Genomic DNA, 6,000 nt, shown 5'->3' on the forward strand with positions numbered 1-6,000 from the left:
GTCAGAGAAGGACCTGGGAGTTTTGGTTGGTAGTCGGCTGAATATGAGCCAGCAGTGTGCTCAGGCGGCCAAGAAGGCCAGCAGCATCCTGGCTTGTATAAGAAACAGTGTGGCCAGCAGGACTAGGGAAGTGATTGTCCCCCTTTACTCGGCTCTGGTGAGGCCGCACCTCGAGTACTGTGTTCAGTTTTGGGCCCCTCACTACAAGAAGGACATGGAGGTGCTTGAGCGAGTCCAGAGAAGGGCAATAAAGCTGGTGAAGGGTCTGGAGAACAAGTCTTACGAGGAGCGGCTGAGGGAGCTGGAATTGTTCAGCCTGGAGAAGAGGAGGCTCAGGGGTGACTTTATCACACTCTACAGGTACCTTAAACGAGGCTGTAGCGAGGGGGGGATTGGTCTATTCTCACATGTGCCTGGTGACGGGGAATGGGCCAGGGGAGGTTTAGGTTGGATATTAGGAAGAACTTCTTTAGTGAAAGGGTTGTTAGTCACTGGAATAGGCTGCCCAGGGAACTGGTTGAGTCACCATCCCTGGATGTCTTTAAAAGACATTTAGATGTAGATCTTAGTGATATGGTTTAGTGGAGGGCTTGTTAGTGTTAGGTCAGAGGTTGGACTTCCAACCTAGATGATTCTGTGATTCTGTGAAAAAAAACAACAACTAGAATTGGTTTTGGCCAGCAATGAACTGCAAAGTTAGGAGGTAATAATAATATAAACATGGTGCTAACTATTCATATATTTATAGCAAATGTATTTGTGAAACTAGTAACAGCAAGCATCTCAGTTTCAGCCAGAAACTCAGCTTTGGGGAGCACAACAAAACTGTGGCATGCTTTCATCAACAAATACATAAACTGTTGAGCAGCATCTTTTATCTGTCTCCTAGCATAGACTTCACGTGAAAATAGCCCAGACTCTGCTTTCAAAATGGGCTTTCAATGCCACTAGAGTGTTTTTTTCACCTTTGTTTCTTTCCAGATCTCCCCCTCTTAGAATTATCTTTTATCAGGTCTTTGCAGTCTGTTGGGCTGAATTTGATCTCATGTAGGTTTAATGCAAGCTTAATGTTTACCCCTCTTTGTTTATTATCCCCCCCCAGCAAAGACTGAAGATGCTAAAACCTGAAAATAATGTGTATACTTGAAGACAAAGATGCCAAAGTCCCAAAGAGCTGCCAGCAGAGTCTGAGTTGTAGGGACATCTGACATTGTGGATAACACCCTTGTTCTCTGGCGATGTTAATCAGCATTCAAAGATTTGTAAGGCTGTAGTGACAGGAAGGAAAACCAATATGAATCAGGAGAAAAACTCAAGGTACAATCTTGTTTACAAAAACGTACATCAGGGAAAATAAACAACCGCGTTTCCTTTCCCATAACTCCTGTATTGTTGGTATTATTTTTTTTTTGTCTTTTTTGTTTTGTTGTGTTTTGTTTTTCCTCCTGGCAGCAATGACTATCTTTCACCGTATTTGCAGTTTAGGAAATCGCTTACCTTAACTTAGCTCTGACCTGCCTGTTAACAGCCTCCACCAGTTGCAGATGCTTCAGTACATCTAGAGGGTGGCTCTTGGCCAAGGCTCTGTGGTTGATAGTTATTGGATGCTTTCAGGATATTATTAATCTGAAATATAATGATATAATTATCCTCTTTTTATCTAAACAATTATTTTTTCCCTCTGTGAAATAATGCAAACTGTGCAATAGGGAGGTTAAGGGTTTGTCTTTTGTGTAACAATCGTTAGGAACTGTAAGTTGGCCAAGCTAGTTCTGGAGGTATCTTCAGTACAGCTGCATAGTTATTATTAACAAATACTGTGGTTGGAAGAAGAAAGTAACAGGTTTTCTTTTGCTAAAGAACAATGGTCTACCTTAAAGCATTTCATAAAATTTCCAGATGGAAGAAAGCCGTCCAAAAAAAGATTTTGCATCAGTAAGATCCTTTTGAGGACATAATTATCTGTGAAAGACACCTCATTCTTGGCAATATATATATAAAAAAATACAGTTCTGTGTGTCTAGTTTGTTTTGTTTTGTTTTCCAGGTAGGTCATGTTTGTGTAGAAACCTTTCTCCCCCACATTGTTCTTTAAGTGTAATTTTTTGTTGCGTTTAAGGAAACTACAAATTGTAACAGATGGCAGGAATGCCTTTAAATAGTTTTAATAATAGCAGAAAGCTAATTGCTTGTCAGCAGATAATTCCTTTTTTAGAACCAGCAGAAACTATACAGAATACCTATGTTGTTGCTGAAAGGCTCAAGCTCGTCAATTTTTACAAATCTGGTAAAAGTAGTCTGTACAGTTATATATTTGTTTAAGGTGCAGCTGCTGAAATGAGTACCTAATCAATGCGAAATGCTGCCAGTGTGCCTGAATGAAATCACATACAGAATTTGAGGAGATTAAATTACTTCAGTTGTGACATGGCCATAAGACAAGGAGAAATGCTCGGGTTTTTGGAAAAGAGTTTTTTATTAGTTTATACACACTTAAGACTTCTATTTTACGTCTTTTCATAGAAAGTATTATGTAGACATATATTCCACATAAGCTACTAAAAAATTAATGAATGCTCTTTTTGGCATCACTGTGAGAAAGAGCAATATAATTATTATCCCCATATTACAGATGCAGAGCCCCCAAATCATAGTCAATGACTGCTTCTTTTGATGTATTTTTATCAGTAAGTACAAATCCCTAGAGTTCGCTAGGCCAAGTACAAACTCATTATATGTTTAAGTTAGCCCACTGTTAAGGTTATTGTGTATAGCTAAAAAAGTTTGATTTTTATCTATTTATTTATTTGCTATATATATTCTTCTCCTGGAGGAATGTCAAGCCCAGGCATTAAATCTTTATGAACCCTGGCTGAGTTCCTTCAGCTTCTTACCAGTTAAATGGGACCCTATTCCATTTCTGAGCACTGATTCACTACCGGAGCAGGTTCCAGGTGTGGGAATTTTGGTCCTGTCAAGTGCTCCCAGCTCCCATTGCCATAACTCCCATGACCATGCCTCCCATACCATCACTGCTGATATCCACAACTGCCCACTGCGACCTTTCAAGGTCACAGTGGAGCCTCCAGCATCAGCAATGGCTCTGCCTGGGTTGTCCTGCTGAGTATCTTTTCTGAAATCCAGACTGAGTGCATCCTGATGTAGCTCACGACATCTGGTGAATCACACCACAAAGTGAGACAGATGCGGGTGCATTAAAAAAAAAAAAAAAAAGGAAAGGAAAAACAAGGTAAAAAGATATTTTATACTCAAAGCTAAACCAAAATAAACTAAACACCCCTCCTAAAGAACATCACTCAATTTGCAATGCCAAACAAAACTAATCTGCCCGAATGACTAAGCCATTACATCTTTCCAGAGTGCAATGCTGTGTTCACAAAAAACATCACCCAGAAGTTATTTTAAAACTTTCAGCAGAACTAGTTCCATAAAATATTTGGAATTTTCATATCATTAAGAAAAACAACAAACAAACAAACCAAAACCAAAACACTTTGAGATGCAACAGGAGCAGATGGCTATCATTTCCATCCTAGGAGAGACCCTAACCTGCTAATGAACCAATACTTTTTGTTGTATCTCTACTTTCTTCCAGAGCTGTTGATGGGAAAATGATCAAATATTTCATATCCAGTGTGAGTCTGGTCCTTTTATTTTGATATAATATTGGAGACACAAATACCTGGAAGAATAGTTGTAATTTATTGATTGATAGGAACCCAGGATAGCAATGTATATTGTCTCTCACACACTGTTACCACCTCTCTTTCCTGTGCCAAGAAAGTCAACTGAAATCCCAGATTCTTGAACAGAGTCTATGGTTGGCCTTCAGGCCCTGGAATTCATCAATGTCTCACAGTCTAAAAGCTCTTTTAGAAATCAGTCCCTGCTGATTTTATGGGTTCAGCGTAAAGACCCTCATTTTTCCCTAGGCAGGACTGTGATAGGGACAAAATCTCACTGGTATAGCAATGTGATTCCAGCTTTTCATTTGCCAAATGTATTTTTAACTACTTATTTTGAGTGGTTGCTCTGCACTTTGGTGGAGTGTTATTTTTATAAAGATAATTTGTAGCTGTGCAAGAAGGTGCTGAGGGTGCACTTCCAGAACCCTTTTGTACATATGCAAAAATAATGAATAAATAAATAAATGCTTCTTTCATGTGACCTCATTAAGAGCAAAGCCAAATTCCAGCAAGAGAAAGCCAGCAGAGCAAAATTTTCCAAGTGCCTTTATTATGACATTTTTTTCTATTCCCATTGCATCTCAGGGTCCTAGCCACAGACCAGGACATTACGATGCTAAGTACTACGCAAAAATAAAAAGGATGTCTTTGCTCCAAGGGGCTTCTATATACAGCAGTGGTCGAAATGGAGCAATGCATGCCAGTAGGACCCAGGAGCATTTTTCAGAGCACAGCAGTGTGTATCAGCACTTTCTTTTTACGCAGGCTCAAGGACAGCTGGGAACCATGCTATGACATCTAAGCTTCCATTTCAGCTACTGTGTGTACATTCCTAAGTGCTTAAGAAGACTCAAGCTGTACACTTACTGTATTTTGAAGAGGTAAGTTAAAAACCAAATGCTAATCAGCCGACTATGCAGAGATGAAGCAGGGACACTCAGCTCAGGTTTTTAAGTCAGCATTGCTAGGGGATTTTGCTTATGTAAACACTTGTGAGAATGTTTTATATGTCTACAAGCATCTGAAATTTTGCATAGCTGCAGACTGAACATCTGCATAAATCTGAATGAAAGATTTAGAAAACAAATAAGAAGATTATGTAGCAAAACTGAATCTTTGTTGCAGCACTTTGGAGCTCAGACACAAAAAAATCAGTCACATTATAAGAAAGTAACAATATGAAATTGTGTTTTCAATACATATCATCCATCTGGACATTAACTTTTATGAGCTGCTACCTGTATCATCAGGTCTAAGCTGAAGGTGACACACTGATGAGAGCAAGGAAATTGTTATTGATTGCCAGGCTAGTACTGAAGGCACTGCAGAGTTCCAATAAATGGACTCCATGGACACCTGTTTCTGGAGGTGAAGGAGAAAGGATGATTCTCTCAAATCTCATCATGTCTCTGATGGAGATCAGCAGTATTGGTGGGGCCCCAAGTTTTCACTAGCCCAAAAGTGACAGCTCTGCTTTCATTGAGAGAAAAAGTTTTAGCTCATGGATTCCTGTGGCAAGTGCCACCTCTTGTATTTGTAGGCATGCAGGAAACTTCAGGGTCTTTGCTGAAAAGTAGTCTTTACTGAAAAGTTTTAAACTCAATCAAAAAGTTTAAATCCAGAATAAGACAAATCTGGGCTGTTGATTCTGAAGTTCTGCACCAGCCAGTTTATCTCAGAGGTTTATTCCACAGAAGAGCAACAAAACTGGGTAAGTGACTAGAAAACAAGACTTCTGAGGAGTGGCTGAGGGGACTGGGGCAGTTTAGTCTGGAGAAGAGGAGGCTGAGGAGAGACCTCATCGCTCTCTACAACTGCCTGAAAGGAGGTTGCAGTGAGGAGGGTGCTGGTCTCTTTTCCTTAGGTGACAAGTGATAGGATGTAAGGCAAAGGCTTCAAGTTGCACTGGGGAGGTTAAGGCTGGATATCAGGAATAATTTCTTCACTGGAAGGGTGGTTAGGCCCTGAAACAGGCTGCCCAGGGAGGTGGTGTTGACATCCCTGGAGGTACTCAAGAAATCTGTGGATGTAGCACTTAGGGACATGGCTTAGTGACAGGACTTGATAGGTCACATTGATTGATGATTGAACTTGATGATCTGAAGAATCTTTTCCAGCCTAAATGATTCTATGGTTCTATGATCTCTAGATCAGACTAGATGAAAACCCTGCGTGGTACCATGATTTGCCTGTAGATTGCACCAGCCCCAACAAGTTCCTCAGCTGGAAGACATGGAGGGGAGAAGATGAGGAGAATGAGGCCCTTAGGTAGAATGGAAGTTCAGGTGAGCACT

The sequence above is a fragment of the Oxyura jamaicensis genome, chromosome 2 (genome assembly GCF_011077185.1).
Source record: "Oxyura jamaicensis isolate SHBP4307 breed ruddy duck chromosome 2, BPBGC_Ojam_1.0, whole genome shotgun sequence".
NCBI classification, from domain to species: Eukaryota; Metazoa; Chordata; class Aves; order Anseriformes; family Anatidae; genus Oxyura; species Oxyura jamaicensis.